Source organism: Etheostoma spectabile, chromosome 8, assembly GCF_008692095.1.
Source record: "Etheostoma spectabile isolate EspeVRDwgs_2016 chromosome 8, UIUC_Espe_1.0, whole genome shotgun sequence".
Lineage (NCBI taxonomy): Eukaryota > Metazoa > Chordata > Actinopteri > Perciformes > Percidae > Etheostoma > Etheostoma spectabile.
This window is the reverse complement of record NC_045740.1, coordinates 12,608,287-12,627,316: the sequence shown is the minus strand read 5'-3', so window position 1 is coordinate 12,627,316 and position 19,030 is coordinate 12,608,287. Positions and strand designations below refer to the sequence as shown.

At 40.4% G+C, this 19,030-nt stretch overlaps 1 long non-coding RNA gene across 1 annotated transcript in view; it reads left to right on the top strand.

Moving 5' to 3' along the window:
* Nucleotides 1-19,030, top strand: part of LOC116694045 (uncharacterized) — a 105,552-nt gene that overhangs the window by 33,449 nt on the left and 53,073 nt on the right. The window lies entirely within an intron of this gene.

Genomic DNA, 19,030 nt, shown 5'->3' with positions numbered 1-19,030 from the left:
AGAAACAAGTGATCCACCATCGTGATACAGAAAGCCCTGGGTTGAACCCGAAGTTACCGCCAAATCTTGCTTTGTAGTACAGGCCTCCGAAGATTAGTGAGCAGCATGCTTGGTCTCATGCTTTGCCTACTGCTTAGCAAGGCTTAAGCTTGTGTGTTTTGATATATGGATTTTTTGGAGACTATGTGCTTGTGTGTACAGTGCGACTGGGGGTGAGCATGCTTGTCTAAGCGTGTGTGTAATGTGAAAAAGGCCTTGTTTAGAGAAGTGAGTGTGCCCTGGAGGCTTGTCAATCCCCAGCAGTATCACAGCGTGGCCAGTAAGTTTTCCTAGAACAGGCAAGCAGGCATGCAGGCAGGCATGCAGGCAGGCGGAGCGGGACGCTGCTGAGGTTGCCTGGGGATCGATAGTGTAAATTTGGATCTCTGAGCTGTTGTTAAGATGTATAAGTCAAGGAATGGGGTTGTTGAGTTTGGTTAGAGCTCCATCACAGCTATGCTCAACGTGATATCCCCTCATGGATGAATCTCATCTTACAGGAAGCTCCATCGGCAACTACAGTACAGGTCGATAGTGGGAAGTAGAAAAGGAGGAATAGAGGGAGGACAGAGAGAAATCAGCATAGACAGTCAGACAGATAGATAGATAGATAGATAGATAGATACTTAAACCCCTACTGATATGAAGGTTTCAACAATTTTGACGTGAGTGTTTTTGGCTTTTGGACTAGGCCTGAAGACGAGGATGTGAAGAGGGCGGGTTAGAGTGAGAGCAAGAGAGACAAGAGTGAGGTGTGGAGGCAAGTCTGGGTCTGAGTGGAAACTTGAATGAAGTGGAAACTGGGCTTGAGGCCACAGCAGATCCACCTGAACCCTGCCAGAGCAATCAGCTATCAGGAGTTTAGAGAGGGAGCCATTTGCCCCTTAAGTATATTCAACAGGGGTTTGTAGGGACTTGGCCTGCTTCTTGAGCTCTAATGCAGGGATATTTTGGTAAGGCCTCTTGTTTTCTGGAGAGGGTGCCAAACCCTGTCTGCCTTTTAATGGGATCACAGCAGACACCCCAGGAACCCCCGGCAGTTGAAGTGATTTCACTCTCTACTTCCAGCTGTGTAAACACACACACACACACACACGCATTGGCATATGTACTATCACTTCTAATGAAATGCCTGCTGGCTCTCAAGTAGGGAAATGCTCACTTTTCCTTTTTGCGCTCAAATAAAAAAACTAATTTTTGTGACGGATCCAAATTTTTGGTCTTGTTAAAAAGAACGAGTTGCCTGAAAGATGTCAACAAATTTAACAAGAGCTGGTGTTGTCTTTTCTCACACTGGGAATGTTCAAATGTGAATGGCAATGTCCTGCCTCTCTCATGCTCCGTATTGCTTTTGTATTTTATTCTCTTGTAAATCCTTTACTTAGCTTTTTCTGTTAACGTTAATTCTGCTAATTTTCCTCTACTGTGATTTAGTTTGTCTTGCAACTTTATAATACATCAATGTAGGGATATTTATATTTCACATCATCCACTGTTACTGAATTGATGAATTTGTACTTGGAAACCTTTTAGGACTTTTGGTTCTTGGTCATTTCAGGAAGCAGTTTTACTAAGCCAGTCTGGCCTTTAGGGTCAGTTTGTGCAAAGAAGGAGGGGAGGGAACAATCTTCGTGGCCAGGCAGTAGCTCTACTGTTAAAGGCATTGGGACATTAAAGCTCCATTGTTTATGTAACCAAGAGAAAGTCAAGACTCCCTTATGGCCCCTTTGAAAAGCGGATGCCAGAGATTTTTGCCTCTGTATTTTATGGCTTATATGCTACCAAGGAGATTCCGAGATTTCTTATGGGACTAAATCTTTCCTCACTTTGCACACGACAGGGAGAAACTGTCTATAAAGAGAGGTTTAGCTGTGAGTCTGAACTTACTTGTATGTAGTCACGCATTGGCAGTCCTATCTCCACAGCGCAGTTGAGTAAGGTCTGACTACATCACAGATACATTCTAGAATAGGAGAACAAAACGCTCTGGGTTGTTTGCATTTTTTTTCAACCAATCTGCTTACCAGTGTATCTTTGTGTGTACTGTGTACCACAAAATGTCCCAGTTAGAAAGTAAATGGCGTACATCTTTACAATCATTCCCCAAAAGAACCAAGCAGGCCTGCCTTGTTGCACGGCCAAAATGTTCCTCAAAACTTGCCATTATCAGCGTGTAGCTTGCTAACGCTAAGTTGTTTCCCCAAAAGAAAGTATTTTGAGTACGGCAACACACAGAGAGCAGAAGGTGAGGGACATTAGGGACAGATGTCAGGGAATTATCCTGGAAATGTACTTCCGTTGACCCAGACTAACTTGTATGCGATGTAACAGTCACTGTCATACAGTAGTATGCAATCAACGCAAAGACAAAAGGTAATATACATAAGCAGTGGGATTTCTATATTAAAGACAGACTTGCTGTACAGACAACAGTTAATAAACAATGAATTAAATAATGCCTCCAGTCTAATTGTCCTGCCCTGGTGATGATTACACTCTATCACTCGTCAGCAGTTTTCACTTCACCCTCAAGGCTGCCTACACTGCAAAAGAAATACCCCATACTTTACATGTCATTAGGTTTCCTTTTCAGCCTTGAGGGCTTATTTTTTTTATTAAACAAGGAAAATATTCTGGCATTTGGGTGTGATAATTCCAGATGCTTTGTCAGATATCTGCACTACTAGAGCATGGGACAGCTGAAGCACTGGCACTGGCACACTGGCAGACATTGGTCACTGACAACATTTTTGGTCTCTGATCCACTGCGCTGATCATCTGTAGGAGAAGACTGGCAATCATTCTGAGCTCAGATTATTGGCAGAACTTTCATAAACAGATGATCTAATATGAGACCTGTGTCACAGCTCTTTCTCATCTGGAAGATGAGATGTTTTTCATAACTAACCAACCATGCCTTGCAGCCACAGGAGGAAGCTCCAAACTAAGGCGTAAATTTGACTGTATCTTACATGTATCCCAGAACAGACAAACGGGTCCTAATAAGACCATGATGGCATAAAAGTGGGGTCTGCCATTATGCATGTGTGGAGCTATAGTACTAACCCTTGGTATTAAGGTTGGGTTTTTTCAGCCTGAGTTTACTTGCATTATTGTTCAGATGGACATTTTTGCATTTGTAGAAAGATTGTGTGGCATGATGGCTCACAAAACAAATAGTATTTTCTTGAATACCATCACATGTTATTTGAAGGAAAAAAAACTTTTAAAATGCTAGGAAATGTTTTCAAATATTCTGTCATTAATGGAGCTGAATAATTTGTCCAGACTTCATCCTTCATCCAAGTGTGATTTTTCTACATTCAGTAGTATTTTCCCTTTGGGTGTTGTAGTCCCTGCACACCATCAGGATTGTGCATTTTAAGACAACTTGCCAATCCCTGCCCTCCCAGAACGCATTAGTCCATGTGTTAGCTCAGAGCTCAACCTTATTGAAAGAGTCTGGACTCCAGCCTCCTGTGTTTGCTCAGCTGGATGACTCAGGTCTACTCTCAGGATCAGTCAGCTGCCGTCCCTCTGGATGTGCCACCAAGCCTTCAAACATTCACTACTGTTGTGGTCCCTGCTTGGTCCATATACATGAATTAGTGGCGAGGTTTATGAGAATATAAACTGCATACATCATGGGGCTTCCATCTGTTTTACCAATTTACAGAGAGCCCTAATGTGCCACACAGCTCAATGTATAGGGTAGTGTGTGTTACCGTGTGTATATTTATATGCTAGTGTTCCCACTTGCATGGCTTTTTGGGGGGGGTATCAAACCTCAGTACTTGATTGGGACTAACCCAAATGTGTCTGTAATTCTGCTGTTTAGCAACTACTGAAATCTGGCATCTATCAGATTCGTAATGCTGTTTACTTATTCTTTGATTAAATTTTTTGTAATATTAACAAAAACTTTGCTGATTTGAACTGTTTTTACAGGCAAAGTTCTGGAATTGCAGCATGTGTCTAACATTTGAGACCCTCTTTGGTGAAATTTACAGAACATCACTTTGATAGAAAACATGCATATCGAAGTAAGACAATTAATCAGTTCACAGAAACTTTTAGCAGCAATGTTTTAGAATAAATTGTTCATTTATCAAGCAAAAAGCCAAACATTCTCTGGTTGCAGATTCTCAAATTTGAGGAATTGCTGTTTTTCTCTTTTTTTACACCATAATAAACTGAAAACATCACCTTGGGCTCTGTAAAACGGTTATGGAAAGTTTGATTCAATCTTGTATCTTTTATAGACTAAAACAATTATTAAATTTTTTTTTACATTTGACAATTAACAGTAAAAATAATTGATAGAAATCTGGATTGGAAAATGGCAAATCAAACTCAGCTCTAGTTTAATGTGGTATATGAACAATATGTTGGTGTTCTGGTGTTAAATATACAGCATTTGCATGTAGCATTCAGATGTGTAGATGTAAGCCTGTGACAGTCAAAAAGGATACAGCTCTACTCTAGATGTGATCCTGCACTCTACTTGCTCTGCCTGGTGACAGTCAGGGCTTCTACAGTGACCCAAAGGCTCTCTGGCCCGCTGTATTAGCAGTGAGCTGAGAAGCAGGAGAGTGATATACAGTGTGTGTAAAAGTGAAGGGCATTAAGTGGAACACAAGCCAACAGCAGTAAAAGCCACAATATATCTGGCAAGACTTTTCTTTTCTACAGAATATCCATCCTTGGACTTAGTAGTGTGTGTGTGTGTGTTTGTACAGGATGTGTGAGCGTGCACAGGCCCAATTCCCAAAGCTGGAGTCTTGCCTTATAGAGTGACCCCATGAGCTGATTTATGTTTAGATTTCATTCCATTCATTCTGTAATGCTGGATGCTGGAGCCCTTCAGCAGGAACTGTTAACCAGTATATCACCCAATAAAATGTGTCATATGTAGCGGACATTATAGGCTATACAATACTTTATAAGACATACATTACTCGCACCTTAAAGTCCTGCATGCATTAAATGGCTTGGGAAGAAGTTCTGAGGGGTGGAACTGTGCAAGAACTGAAATGTGTGTGTGTGGTGGTGTGTTGTGTGTGTGTGTGTGTGTGTGTGTGTGGTGTGTGGTGTGTGTGTGTGTGTGTGTGTGTGTGTTGGGTGTGTGTGTGTGTGTGTGTGTGTGTGTGTGGGTGTGTGTTGGTGTGTGTGTGTGTGGTGTGTGTGTGTGTGTGTGTGCGCGTCTCTTCTGTGTCTCTTAACCCGTTCACGATTTAATTTTTAAATAACTTCTATTTAAAAAATAAAATTTTTAATATATATTTTTTTTAATGACTTTGATTCTCCTTTTAATTTTGTGAGCCAATAGCATCACAAACTCTACTACTTGCTTCTGTGAGTTTATTTAGACTGCATAAAATAGGGTTAAAGTGTCCCAAAGCACTGCAATGCTCTCCCTTCTCTTCGTCAAACCCTCTGTTTATAGGCTTGTGGGGATGTGCAGTGTGCTAAAGGTGTCAAAAAAAAATCTATGTTTGGTACTGCCAATTTGTTTTGTCCCGGTCAAAACAATCGTGGCAGAGAATCATGATATCAATTCTAAGCAAAACAAATCATGATTCATACTGTCTGTCTGTCTGTGGCCTAATTTTTGGAGATAGTGAAATCATTAAGCCTTGTCTCGGTAATGGAGACTAATGTGGGATTAGGCAGACGTAATGACATGCGCTCGTCTGGAACGTTTCAGTAGAAGCAACCAGCGTGGAAAATGAAGTGATGGAATTTCTTTGACAAGCTTTCATTCATAATCATAAATGGATACTAATGTGGAAAAATATGGAAGAGTATCTTACTTATGGAAAATGAGGATACGGTCTAGGAAAATTATCTAACTTATCAAATGTGATTGTGTCCATAAGAGACATACTGTAACAGTGACCCTATCGCAGATTGCGTCCCAGTTTTTCTTTTTCTTTTTTGTCAAGCGTCCCCAAACATTTTTGTAAATATCTATACAATGCGGTGTGATCAGTAAAGACTTGACAACAACAATAAAGATTAACAATAACAAAAGTGGCGTGTTTGCTCTGTGGTTTCCCGTACTGTGCACTTCACTTATACCTCCATCAGACCCCAGTGAGTGAGTTGTGGTTATGCAGTTTCCATAGTGACGCCATAGTTGCATGTGTAGAAGATTGGACCTGCCTCTGCCTTTACTTAAACATCAGTCATTGATCATTTCCTTGGCTGAATGAGTGAGGGCCCGGAGCATCAGGGGAGGAGGAAGAGGAGGAGGAAAATGAATGACCATTGAGTTTTTCTAGGAATCTGGATTTTGGAAAGAGGACTCATATACCCGTTATTCCCCCTTGGACTGCCCCCTTCTGCCATAGAAATGTACACTCCTTAGCTGGGAGTCTCTTAGTGCTCAGGCTGCTGCGTGCCCCCATGGTGGAATTGACTGGATGCATTTATAAATGAAGCTCTCTTTTCAGCCTTCCATGACTTCTTACAGTTACATTTCCATGTCCGCTTCCTCTTCACTCCTACATTATGCCTCCCCTGTCTCTCCCTCTTTCCTGGTTTTCTTCTTAGCCATTGCTTCATGGTTTTCTTCTCCACCCTCCACCTTTTGTGCGAAAGTACTCAGAGAGGACTGGGCCATCCATCAAACCGGCCATTAAAAAGAACTGCACTTCTCATAGCAAAGCAATGAATAAATTAGTTTCTTGTTTCTGCTGGTTATTTTCAATAGAAAAGTGGAAAAAGAAAAGTGTTGTATGAACAACAATCCAATGCTGTCAAGGAACTATTTATATACGTATACATTATTACTCAGCTCATAAACGCTTCGTTTTACTACTCTTTCATAGGGTGTTTTCAATTTCATTTGATCAAACTGTAACTTGTCTGATTGATATTTGGCTGTAGATCACACTACTAGCCTGCAACACACTGCCAGGTACTACATGCGGTAAAAGACTTGGTAAGCAATACACCTTAAGCTATGACACGCCCAATGTATTGCATTAAAACTACCATTATTAAACAACCCTTGCTGTATATTTAAAAAAAAAAATGCCACACCACCTTCAAGCATTTAACGGCAGTGTGCTGAGCCGCAGTCGGGCTTAAACCATTCATAAATCCACATATAGGAATTCTTGGATTTGTACATCGTTGCCAGTTTTACCACCCTATCCATTTACTGCAATAGATCTCGTTTATGACATTGATATGACTGGAACCGCTATGTCAACTAATATAACACCTGAAGAGATTTATTTTTGAAGGTATTTCCTACATAGCTCTGGCTGTTCCTTCTCTACTGCCATGTCTACTGACATCCTATAGGAATGGAAAACAAACACTGGTGGTGTGTAGGTTTTGGTGGGAGTCTGTCTCTGGGGATCAAAGTCTGTTGCTCTTTGCTCCCAATATTACTGCTGAGATTTAAAGCTCTGGCTGCTCCAGTGCATGTGGTCCCACACTATCCTTTCATTTTCTTTTCTTAGTGACAGTTAATTTTCTAAATTTACAGATAGTTCATGTTAGCTCTTTAGTAGCGGAGGTGGAGTGGAGGTTCATTCCTGATATTGGGAACATTTGTCTGTGCTTGTAATTTCCCCTTGAGGGATTAATAAAGTACACATTATTATCATTGATATTATTAAAAAATAGTCTAAATTAAAGATTCACTTACTAGCTTTTCCTGAAGATTTCTACCATATGGTGATGACACCAGAGCAAGTTCAATTTAATGAAAAACACATGGGATAGGGTTCCTAAATGAACCTAAATGCGTATGTTATCCCACTTTGCTCGATAAATCCTTTTGACGTTTTCCTCAGTTGTTGCCACAGAGGGTTACTACATATAATGTCATCGCCTGCAGCTGATGCATTTTTTTGTAAATGTGCGCCAATCTTATCCTGAATCCACAAAACACAGCTGGAAGTAAAAATGGTTCAAATGAAAATTGAGATTCTACAAATTTTTCGTTTTACCTAAATGGAATTTTGGTGACAATTTATTCAGTGGTAAGAAACCTTCTCTACTTACAACCTTCACCCCAGCTCCTTCTCTAACAAAAACATATTTGCAAAGTCCAGGGAGACATTTTATTGATGTCATGTTCCATGAATTCTACTGTTAAGTCTGCATAGTTCATACATAAATGCTACCTGTCGCCAACATGGGAACTTGTGGATTTTAGTGTCTCCTCCTTAGTGACCAACACACTTACAAACCAGTCTCTGCGGCATAAGGATGGAAAAATGCTTCACAGGCTCGATTTATGTGGTGCAGGTTTTTCAGATGCTATTTTATTACATCAGGAGAGAATCTACCGGGAATTAAGTCATTATTAAAATTGTCAACACTGGTTGTCAAAAGATAGAAATAATGCAATGAGACTGATGTCTTTCTTGTTTTAATGATGTCATCATTCAAGGGTCACATGGGGGTATGTCTTCCTCTAGAGCTTAAAAGAGAGAGATTGGGTGGAACACATTTATAGACACAATACATCATCGGCCTGTTTCACTGCAGTACAAAATCAGAAAATATTTGTGTTGTACACATGCTTGCACATTTATTCTCATGCAAAAACTCATCTGCAGATATCTTGAAGTCCACGAGGGTCTGTCTTTGTGGCAGATAAGCATATAGATCTGATCAAGAGCAGTGTGGCATGTTTATATTCTCTTGGAATGTTTGGACTGTTGGATGGAACATATAGTCTTCTCTCAGCTTGGGCTACAGGTGTTTTTATTTCTCAGTTTCCTCTCCAATGCTCAGTTGTCATGTTTATGTCTCTGTTTCTCATTTACATGCTGCTTGAGTAACAAAAAAAGACAAGCTGATTTCTGTTTATTGCATATTTTGTCCGGATCTTATCAGCACATTTCATTGTTTTCAGTGCTTCCACCACAACATCAGACCTGCCCAATGTCCTTCTTCAACTCTTCCCCTCCTGTAGGCACAGAAGGACTGATGTTAATAATTTGACTGCTGGATCCTGTCCTGTAGACCCATATGGTTTCACTGGGATGGATCAGGATTTATTAATCATGCTCTGTTGCCTGTGAAAAATGAATTTGATACTTCTATTGCATTATAACGGGCCTGGTGAGTGAAATGTCTTGAAACACTTGGTCTGCATGACAGCACCAGGTTGTTTCCCGAGTGATCAGGTAATATTCACTGCAACCTTTATTTCGGGCCCTGAAAACAATGAATCAGCATAATATGTGTGAACAGTTCACTATTTGTTTTATTTTATGTCTTATACCTCATCTCTTGCACCCAATGCAAGGTCCTTACACCATGCGTGTCATGTACTTAAGTTACTGCAGACAAATTCAGTCCATTTGTTTTACATACTTCATTGACAAATGAATGGATTGGCTTGTTAAAGTGTGGGCGTCCATTTACTTTGACCCCGGCTGAAATGCGTCTCAAACTGATTCCAAGTTGGTTCTTATATCAACCTCTCTGTGAGCCAACAGCTTGTATGCAATACAGTTGTAAAAGGAGATAAATCTTGGATATCCCTTAGTTATGAGACCAAGGCATTTGATTGTCTGTGATGGACTGTTTACGTTATTGTGATTGGCTCACAGTTTAAGAACCATGCCTTGAAGTTTGCCAACAACCATTACCAGTTTCCCCTTTCCTCTGCTCGGCTGTCAGTGCCCAATCTGTATACTGTGTGTATGTACTGTATGTAACCTCATCTACACTTTAATGGGAAAATGGCAATTCTAGTATATAGTATATATAGTGGGGCTCAAAAGTTTGGGCGCCCCAGGTAATAATTTGTATTAATGTGCATAAAGAAGCCAAGAAAAGATGGAAAAATCTCCAAAAGGCATCAAATGACAGATTAGACATTCGTATAATATGTCACAAAAACTTAGATTATATTTCCATCATTTAAGCTTTCAAAAAAAAAACGTTTGGGCACCCTGCTGAGTTAATACCTTGTACTGCCCCCTTTGGCAAGTATCACAGCTTATAAACGCTTCTTGTAGCCAGCCAAGAGTCTTTCAATTCTTGTTTGAGGTATCTTCACCCATTCTTCCTTCCAAAAGTCTTCTAGTTCTTTGAGATTTCTGTCACGCACTGCTCTTTTAAGGTCTTTCCATAGATTTTCAATTACATTGAGGTCAGGAGATTGTGAAGACCATGGAAAAACCTTCAGTTTACGCCTCTTGATGTAATCCACCGTGGATTTTGAGGTGTGTTTAGGATCATTATCCATTTTTAGGAGCCGTCCTCTCTTTGACTTTAGCTTTTTCACAGATGGCATCAAGTTGGCGTCCAAAATTTGCTGAAATTTTATTGAATCCATTTGTCCTTCTACTCGTGAAATGTTCCCTGTGCCACTGGCTGCAATACAACCCCAAAGCATGATGGATCCCCCCCATGTTTAACAGTTAGAGGTAGACAGAGGTTCTTTTCATTAAATTCTGTGCCCTTTCTTTTCCAAACGTACCTTTGCTCATTCCGGCCAAAAAGTTCTATTTTAACCTCACCGGTCCACAGAACATGTTTCCACAATGCACCAGCCTTGTCTATTTGTTCATTTGCAAACCTCAAACGCTGATTTTTTGTGGTGATGACGTAGAAGACGTTTTCTTCTGATGACCCTTCCATGAAGACCATATTTGTATCTCTATATAGTGGAATGGTGTACCACACCTCCAGTGTCTGCCAGGTCTTTTTGGATGGATTGTGTAGTCAAACATGGCTTTCACTTGCTTTTCTCACAATCCTGCGAGCTGTTCTGTCTGATATTTTTCTTGGTCTTCCAGATCTTGCTTTAACTTCCACTGTTCTTGATGATAGCCATTTCTAAATTACATTCCGAACAGAGGATATTGGCATCTGAAAATGCTGGGCTATCTTCTTATAGCCTTCTCCTGCTTTGTGAGCGTCAGCTATTTTCAGTTTCAGTTTTCTAGACCACTGCTTAGGCAAGGCAAGGCAAGGCAGCTTTATTTGTATAGCACATTTCAGCAACAAGGCAATTCAAAGTGCTTTACACAAATCAGTTAAACAGATAAACACCAAGTAAAAACAGTTAAAAATCACAAGCATTAAAAACCGGTAAAACACATGAATAGACAGTTAAAAACAAAGAGAAACATAAAAACAAGAATAAAATTTACAGTGCAGCATAAGAAATTTAAAGAAATGATTAGTCATTTAAAGAAAGGCAGCATCAAATAGAAAGGTCTTCAGCCTTGATTTAAAAGAACTGAGAGTAGCAGCGGATCTACAGGTTTCTGGGAGTTTATTCCAGATATGAGGAGCATAGAAACTGAAAGCTGCTTCACCCTGTTTAGTTCTGACTCTGGGGACAGAAAGCAGACCTGTCCCAGATGACCTGAGAGTCTGGGTGGTTCATAGTGTAGTAGCAGATCAGCAATATATTTTGGACCTAAACCTTTAAAGTGATTTATAAACTAGCAAGAGTACTTTGAAATCAATTCTTTGAGACACAGGAAGCCAGTGTAAAGACTTCAGAACTGGAGTGATGTGATCCAGTCTCTTGGTCTTAGTGAGGACTCGAGCAGCAGCGTTCTGAATCAGCTGCAGCTGTCTGATTGATTTTTTAGGGAGACCTGTAAAGACCCCGTTACAGTAGTCACGTCTACTGAAGATAAAGGCATGGACAAGTTTTTCCAAATCCTGTTGACACATAAGTCCTTTAACCCTTGATATATTCTTAAGGTGATAGTAGGCTGACTTTGTAATTGTCTTAATGTGGCTGTTAAAGTTCAGGTCTGAGTCCATGACTACACCAAGATTCTGGCTTTGTCTGTTGTTTTTAACATTGTTGTTTGAAGCTGAGCGCAGACTTTTAATCGTTCCTCTCTTGCTCCAAAACAACCACCTCAGTTTTCCTTCATTTAATTTCAGAAAGTTCTGGCACATCCACCGTTAATTTGTTCGATGCACTTAGTCAGTTTTTGTATTGGACTATAGTCCCCTGGCGATAAGGTTATGTAAATTTGTGTTGTCGTCCGCATAACTATGGTAACTTATTTTGTTTTTCTCCATAATCTGAGCCAGTGGAAGCATGTAGATGTTAAACAGAAGAGGCCCCAGAATGGAGCCTTGCGGAACTTCGCACGTCATATTTGTACGCTCAGATGCATAATTACCTATAGACCCCAAAGTAATCCCTATTCTTTAGGTAGGATTCAAACCAGTTTAGTACTGAGCCAGAAAGGCCAACGCAGTTTTCCAATCGGTCTAGTAGTATGTCGTGGTCGACCGTGTCAAATGCAGCACTGAGATCAAGTAATACTAAGATTGAAATTTTGCCATTATCTGTGTTAAGGTGGATGTCATTAAAGACTTTGACAAGAGCCGTTTCAGTGCTGTGGTGTGGTCGGAAACCCGACTGAAAGGTATCAGAAGAACTTAGAAGAACCTGTGGTGCTGATTGTTGGGGCAAGGTCAGATGAGTCTGGGCATTTAAAACCTTAAGACTGACATCACCTGGTCTTTCCAGACGATGATTGAGAACAATCCATGACACTGTCAGGTCTCAGCTTTCCAAAGGGGGCGGTGCATGCTGTAAACTCTGCAGGGTGCCCAAACTTTTGCAGACGCCATTTTTTTTGTTTTCTGTTATTTTGAAAGTGTAAATGATGGAAATAAAATTGAACCTTTTGTGACATATTGTTCAAATGTTAAATCTGTTATTTGATGCCTTTTCGAAATCTTTCCATCTTTTCTTTTCATTTTTGGCTGGACAATATATCACCAATATCTTTCATGTTGGTCTTTAATTAGCCTAGCTCAGTTTGGGACTGTCTCGTCCAGTAAATGTCTAAATGGACAAATGGGGCATTGAGTTGTCTTACACTAGTTCTACAGCAACACTTTACATTTCTTTTCTCTTCCTATCAGACTTATAATTGGGTTGGTGTGTTTAGCTAACTCACCCTCTGTACAGAACTTTAGTATGATTTTCTAGCTTTGTTTCCCTGAGGTGATTGGTTGTTAGTATGTTGTTAAGCAAATACCTTATAGATAGTATAGCTAACGTTTCTTGGTTTGATGGGCATGTTTCAATTATAGTCTTAATCACGGACATTCTGGATTAATCATCTACTCTTACACAACCTATACCTCAGATTTGAGACTGTACATGCAAACCCCACCTTGTCTGATCCCTGTTGTTTATATTTTATGATCCATACTGCTTACTGGTATTAGTCTGGCTTATGATGGATGTACAGTGCGGGTAAAAAGCCTGACATCTGGCGTTTCTCTCACATGCCGGATTTCAGGCGTTGACCTTTTCTTCTGGTATCTGCCAATTTTGCAAGGGCACCGTTGCTGCAACCGGCACCCAGCGCTGACCAAGACTATTGTGATTGGTTTAAATGTTAACTCATTCAGCCAGACCATACTCTAGCACTGACACAGCAATGTGAAAATAGTACCGGCATTGCAAGACTACCTGACTGTTAACGTGATTTTGGGATTGTATTTATTGTGTTTTGTATTTGCAACTTTTTTGTATTTGCACTTACACTCTTCCAACTTTGTATTGCAACTGCTGCACAACAATTACCCTCAGTATAAAAAAAATATTGTTTTATGTTATGATCATTGTTACCTGCCCAGCTATAATTTAAAAAGTTGTTTTCTTTGTACTGTATAGTATGCCTCCTGCAGGCACACACATAACAACCCACGCCGACTACTGTATAAAGGTTGCACAAGTCTTTAAACTCTCTTTCCTCCTGACATCATGCTTTTGGGTTGTGACAAGTAGCAGTCCCTCTTCCCAGCAGAGCTGTAGTGCACACTAATTGAAGTGAGGTCACCACAGTAAAACAACACAGAAAGTTTCCTAAGGTCGTAAAGGCTGGCCGCTGAGTGTTTGGAGCACTAGAGGAATACGTTCTGTATAATTGGCAGGATAATTTCCGTAGCGGCAGCTGAGGTCAGGCATGGGCCTCCTTCCCCCACTGTCCACAGTCCACACATTCAGCCTGAACCCCTCATCTGCGCTTCCTCTCATCACCTTAACCTCTTGTCTAATTGTAGTTTTTCCTTTGCTTCCGCAATTAGCCTGAACTTTTGGCCACACTCATATGATGTGTACCCATTCTACAATAGCGTTTTCCTGTGGCGATATGGCCATTTCTTGGAAATAATGTCTTGCCACCGACTGTTTTGATGGTGGTTAAGGGACTGATCTCTAGTTGCAAAAAGTGACTCTTGACTGTGACTGTTTTAATGAGCAATATGTACATGTGCATAGCAAGTAATACACTGGAAACACAAAAACCATCAAAATACAGAAACACATGCAAAGAGCAATACAGATTTATAGCTGTATTGATATTGCACAATGCTTAATATTTGAACTACGCTAAATGCCACTTAATAATGATTGCTTGCCGTATAGCCTTGACCTAGGAAGGTTGGTGGTTCGATCCCTGGCCCTGCAGTTTCATGTCAAAGTGTCCTTGGGCAAGACACCAAACCCCAAATTGCTCCCGATGCTGCACCATCAGATTGCAAATGAGTGGGAATGTTTATCTGGCACCTTGTATGGCAGCCTCGGCCATATTTGCGTGAATGGTGAATGGTTCCTGTATTATGTAAAAATGCGTGGAGTAGTCTTTAAAACTAGAAAGGAGCTAAACAAATACAGCCTATTTAGCTAGACAGAAGGTCAAAAAAGTGCAATTTGCTACACTGTGGTACCTACAGATTACAGCTAATCAAGATCCATGCTGGTAACAACATTGTATCTTTTTAATTATAATAAGTGACACTTCTCATAACCTGTAAATTAGGGTCAGAACATTACTTAAGAATAAACAAAACCTTTGGTTAAACTAGTGAAAATATTACAGCTGCATAGTTGATTTCATTTGTGGTCAGTGGGAAAAGCTGAAGAAAGGAAGCTGAGAAAAACACAACCTTGACATATTCTACTTTTATTGAAGTGCTATTGCAAAGTGTCTGCAAACAGTTCTGGCAAACATGAACCAACATTAGCATTCATTTACAGTGTTTCTAGCTATGTGATGAATTTGAGTCCAATATTTACTTTCCTATATGATTTGATTTGGTCTCCACCAACTTCAAAGAAAAATATGTTGCTGCAAAATGCTCGACCAATTACTCACCAACTTTTTCTGTTGGGATTTTGCTGCTGGGCCGGTAGCCTACAGTTTGTTTATCAGAGTTTTTTTGCCTAAAATTGCTGCTAAAGACAAAAGACAATAACCCAAAGGACACTAAAACACTCTGTAAAGCTAAAGGAAAGCTTAGAATTGGGTGATTAGTTTGTCTCTTTGATATATTGATCATGCAGCTTGAAATAGAAGCAAATGGCTTTAACAAGTAGCACATGGACACCACACATCATCATTAGTAGCAGACTAGCAGATAACCCTTTTCAGTTCTTTTCTCAGTTTGTGTATGGAAACTCTGCCGTTTCCTTTATGACTTAATTGTTTCCTTATTTTTCATTATTTCATGGCCATTTTTCAGGATTTCTTCATGGCCACTTCGCTCCTAAATGAACAGCCCCTATCTCTCTCTACGCCTGTGTGTGGTGCGCTGCAGCATGCATCTCTGTTAAAATATTCTCTATTTTATTTATCTCCTCTCTAGTTGTGCTAGACTTAAAGTGTCAGCTTCAGCTTTCTCCATCTAGGCCCAGCTTGCACAGTGTGTTGGAGACTTGCTCTGTGGGTGGGAGGAAGTTGCATGCGAGGCACACTCTGGGCCGCGTGCTGTGGGCTTTTCTCCCCTTTAAACTTCTGTAGATTTTCTCATTGCTCACTCTATTTTTCTTTTTTTCTTTCTTTTTCTCTCAGTTCCTGCAGTGGGGGAAAAACTTACGGTGCGGTTTATTTGTTCTGGTTTGGTGTCGGTTCTCACATGTCCTTGGCAGACTTTCATACCTCCATGACAGTAGCCTGGATTGCGAGGGATTATCATGATATCGTGTGTGTGTGTGGTGTGGTGTGTGTGTGTGTGGTGTGGTGTGGTGTGTGTGTGTGTGTGTTGTGGTGTGTGTGTGTGGTTCGTGCGTGTGTGCGTGTGCGTGTGTCAACTGTTCACATTGATGCCACTGCAGCACTACTAGCTTCAAACACAGAAAATGTATTTTCATTCCTTATGTATGTGCGATACAGCCCGTCACTGTTAATGTTGGAGCAGCGAAATGCTTGACTGCCAATGCATTTCCCTGCCACAGCGCTTTGGACCACAGCATCCAGAGACTCATCTTTCCCCACTCCCTCAACTCATTTTTGTGTCTGTCTTGTTTATGTTCCTTCTCGGAGAAAAACCACACCGACCTTGCAGGAAGGAACGTGAGGACTACAATTCAACTGGTGATTTGATGGAAATGAATGAGGGGATTTGAAAAGAAGGGAGGGCTTTGGAGACAGATCTGTTTCCATCTGACTGTTTCTGCTAATCCCAAATTGCAGCCACTGGAAAACAGTAACCTCGTCCTGACATGTGTTCACCATTAATCCAGCCAGTGGGGAGAGAAGGCCTGTTTTCACCAGGAGAGAAAGATGAGATAGAAGAGGAGTTGCCTCTCAGATCACATATTATTCATACCATATGTTATGTGTCTTTGTGTGTGTGCATGCATTTTTAAATATGATGATACAAATTAGTTATTAAAGGGAACACAATCATCTACATTTTTCATATACCCTTAGTCTTGTGAGCAACACATCATTTTAATTCCTATAAATAAATGAATAATGTTGAATGAAATTAAAATATTCCTGCTTAAGTTCAGCGTTCTTCAGCAAAGACAAAAACAGGAGTATTGTGATAACAGACGTAGAAAAGTTCTCTGAGGACAAACCAAGATGTAGTATGCACAGTTTTCAGCTGTGACAAACTTGAGTGTATTATTGGTAAATAGAGGTGGTTGAGTCATTCCCATTTCTTTCCAACCGCAATTGGAGATTAGATATTCCATTTCATGTCCACAAATATGCTCTGTTTGTAATTAAAGGGCCAGCGATTTGTTTCTTGGGTCAGCAAAATCTTTGACACATTGGATCTATTTAGCGGATGATGACCTTTCATTCCCCCTTTTTCTCCCTGTTTTTCCCCTAAACATCTAGTCTCTCATTCTCACTATAAAAGACATAAATGTGGTGATTTATGCTCTTTACCATTCTCTCTTCTCACTTCATACATTCTTCTTTTTCTCTCTCCATACTGCTTCATATCGCCATATGACTTCTGCTGTAAGCAGGAGAAAGTGCAGGGGACCCAGGGCGTGTTGACATCCAGCTCCTGCATGTGATGTATGAGATGGATATAGAGGGAGGTAGAGGGATGCAAGCCCCGTTCCAATGTTTGGAAGGCGCATAAAACATATTATAGAAGTGCTGTAAAAAGAGCCAACATTAGTGTCCAAATTTAAAACATGTCCCAAGTCTCAGCTGTTGTTCGCAAGGAGATTTCTCACCCCCCTACCTCTCTTCTCCAGAGCTTTGGCAGAAACAAACTAATAGAACAGAGGAGAGGGGGAACTGGCAGCCTGGATGTTCCCAACATGCAAACCTTATTAGTCTGAGACATTATGTGCATCGTGTTTTTTTTTTTTGTATCAAAGATTTGGCATCAAACTGAATCAAAAGAGGGCAATTTAATATGATACCACACAAAGGCAAAAGCAAGACGCCAATGTGATTACATTATGGCACAAATTTCGGTATCTTTAAAAGGATCAGTTTCCCCAAATTATAAAAACATAATGTATTTCTCCCTATGCCCTACTGATATCTAGACAGGCAGATCCTTTCAAATCCAATGGGTTCTGAGATATCCGTTTCTGAGATGTCTGCTGCCTCCCCAGGATATTTGAGGTGAACAGCATTTAATTTGTGGTGCTCAAAGCATTGAGAAATGAGATTTGAAAAACTTAACAGCAACTGTTTTTCCTGTCTTTTTCTAGATAATCCACAGATCTCGCTGTCAACAGTTTTCACAGGAACTCTTTTCTACAAAAGAAATACCAGCAGAAAAGTTTGTAGAATATTTAAACTAACCTGGACTGTTACTGGAAAGACAGTGCAGTTGAGTTTTTCAAAAGTAAAGATTTTCATTGTATTACCTTGAGTTGCACAAACATCCATTTAAATCCCATGCATTGTGGTGGAGGCGGTTTATAGGCTGATATCTTAAAAACTAAACCTCAATAATAATAATAATAATAAAACAAACAAATCTACATGGACATATTATGGGTGAACTAGCCCTTTTATTGAATGAAAGCGTGTCAGATTACAGGCCTGAAACGAATCTGTTGACACTTTCAGTTTCACATTTGATATATTTGATATGTTATGTTAAATGTGTTATATAATATATATATATATAGTATGTGTGTATGGCCATGTGTGTGCATTGCCATGTAAATAAAAACGTGTGTTCAGGAAGACTCTTGCAGCAGCATACCATTAACATTAATGATGCATAATGATGCCGAGAACAGATTAAATCTATATTTTCACTGGCTAAACATTCAACACCTAAAGTGTGGTTCAGTGCCCTCCTGATCATTAAACCCCACATTCAGCCTTACTCTAGCCTCATGAAAGACCAATATAGACATTAAATAGCAAGCAGTGCAGGGGGCTTCAAGTAGCAATCCAAATATACGGAGGTATTCTCAAACAACGCAGTCCTGCCAACTACAACACAGCTATTTGTTTATATATTCATCTGGATTTCCTGTATACTTGTCGAGATGTCGGGCGCTGTGGGCCATGCTATCTGAGGCCCGTTTGACATGGGTTGGCTAGCCCTGGCCAGGCTATGCACGGTTGCATTAAGGCTGGGTTATTTATCCTGGGGGCTCATAATGATGCTGCTGTCCCGGTCCCTGAGACGGCTCTGTTTTCTCAGTCGCCTCCAGCCTTTCGTAGGATGCCGGACCTGGCTGGTTCCCAGCAGAGCTCCCACTGTGGACGCATAGGTCAGGGGTGGGGCTGTGGTTTAC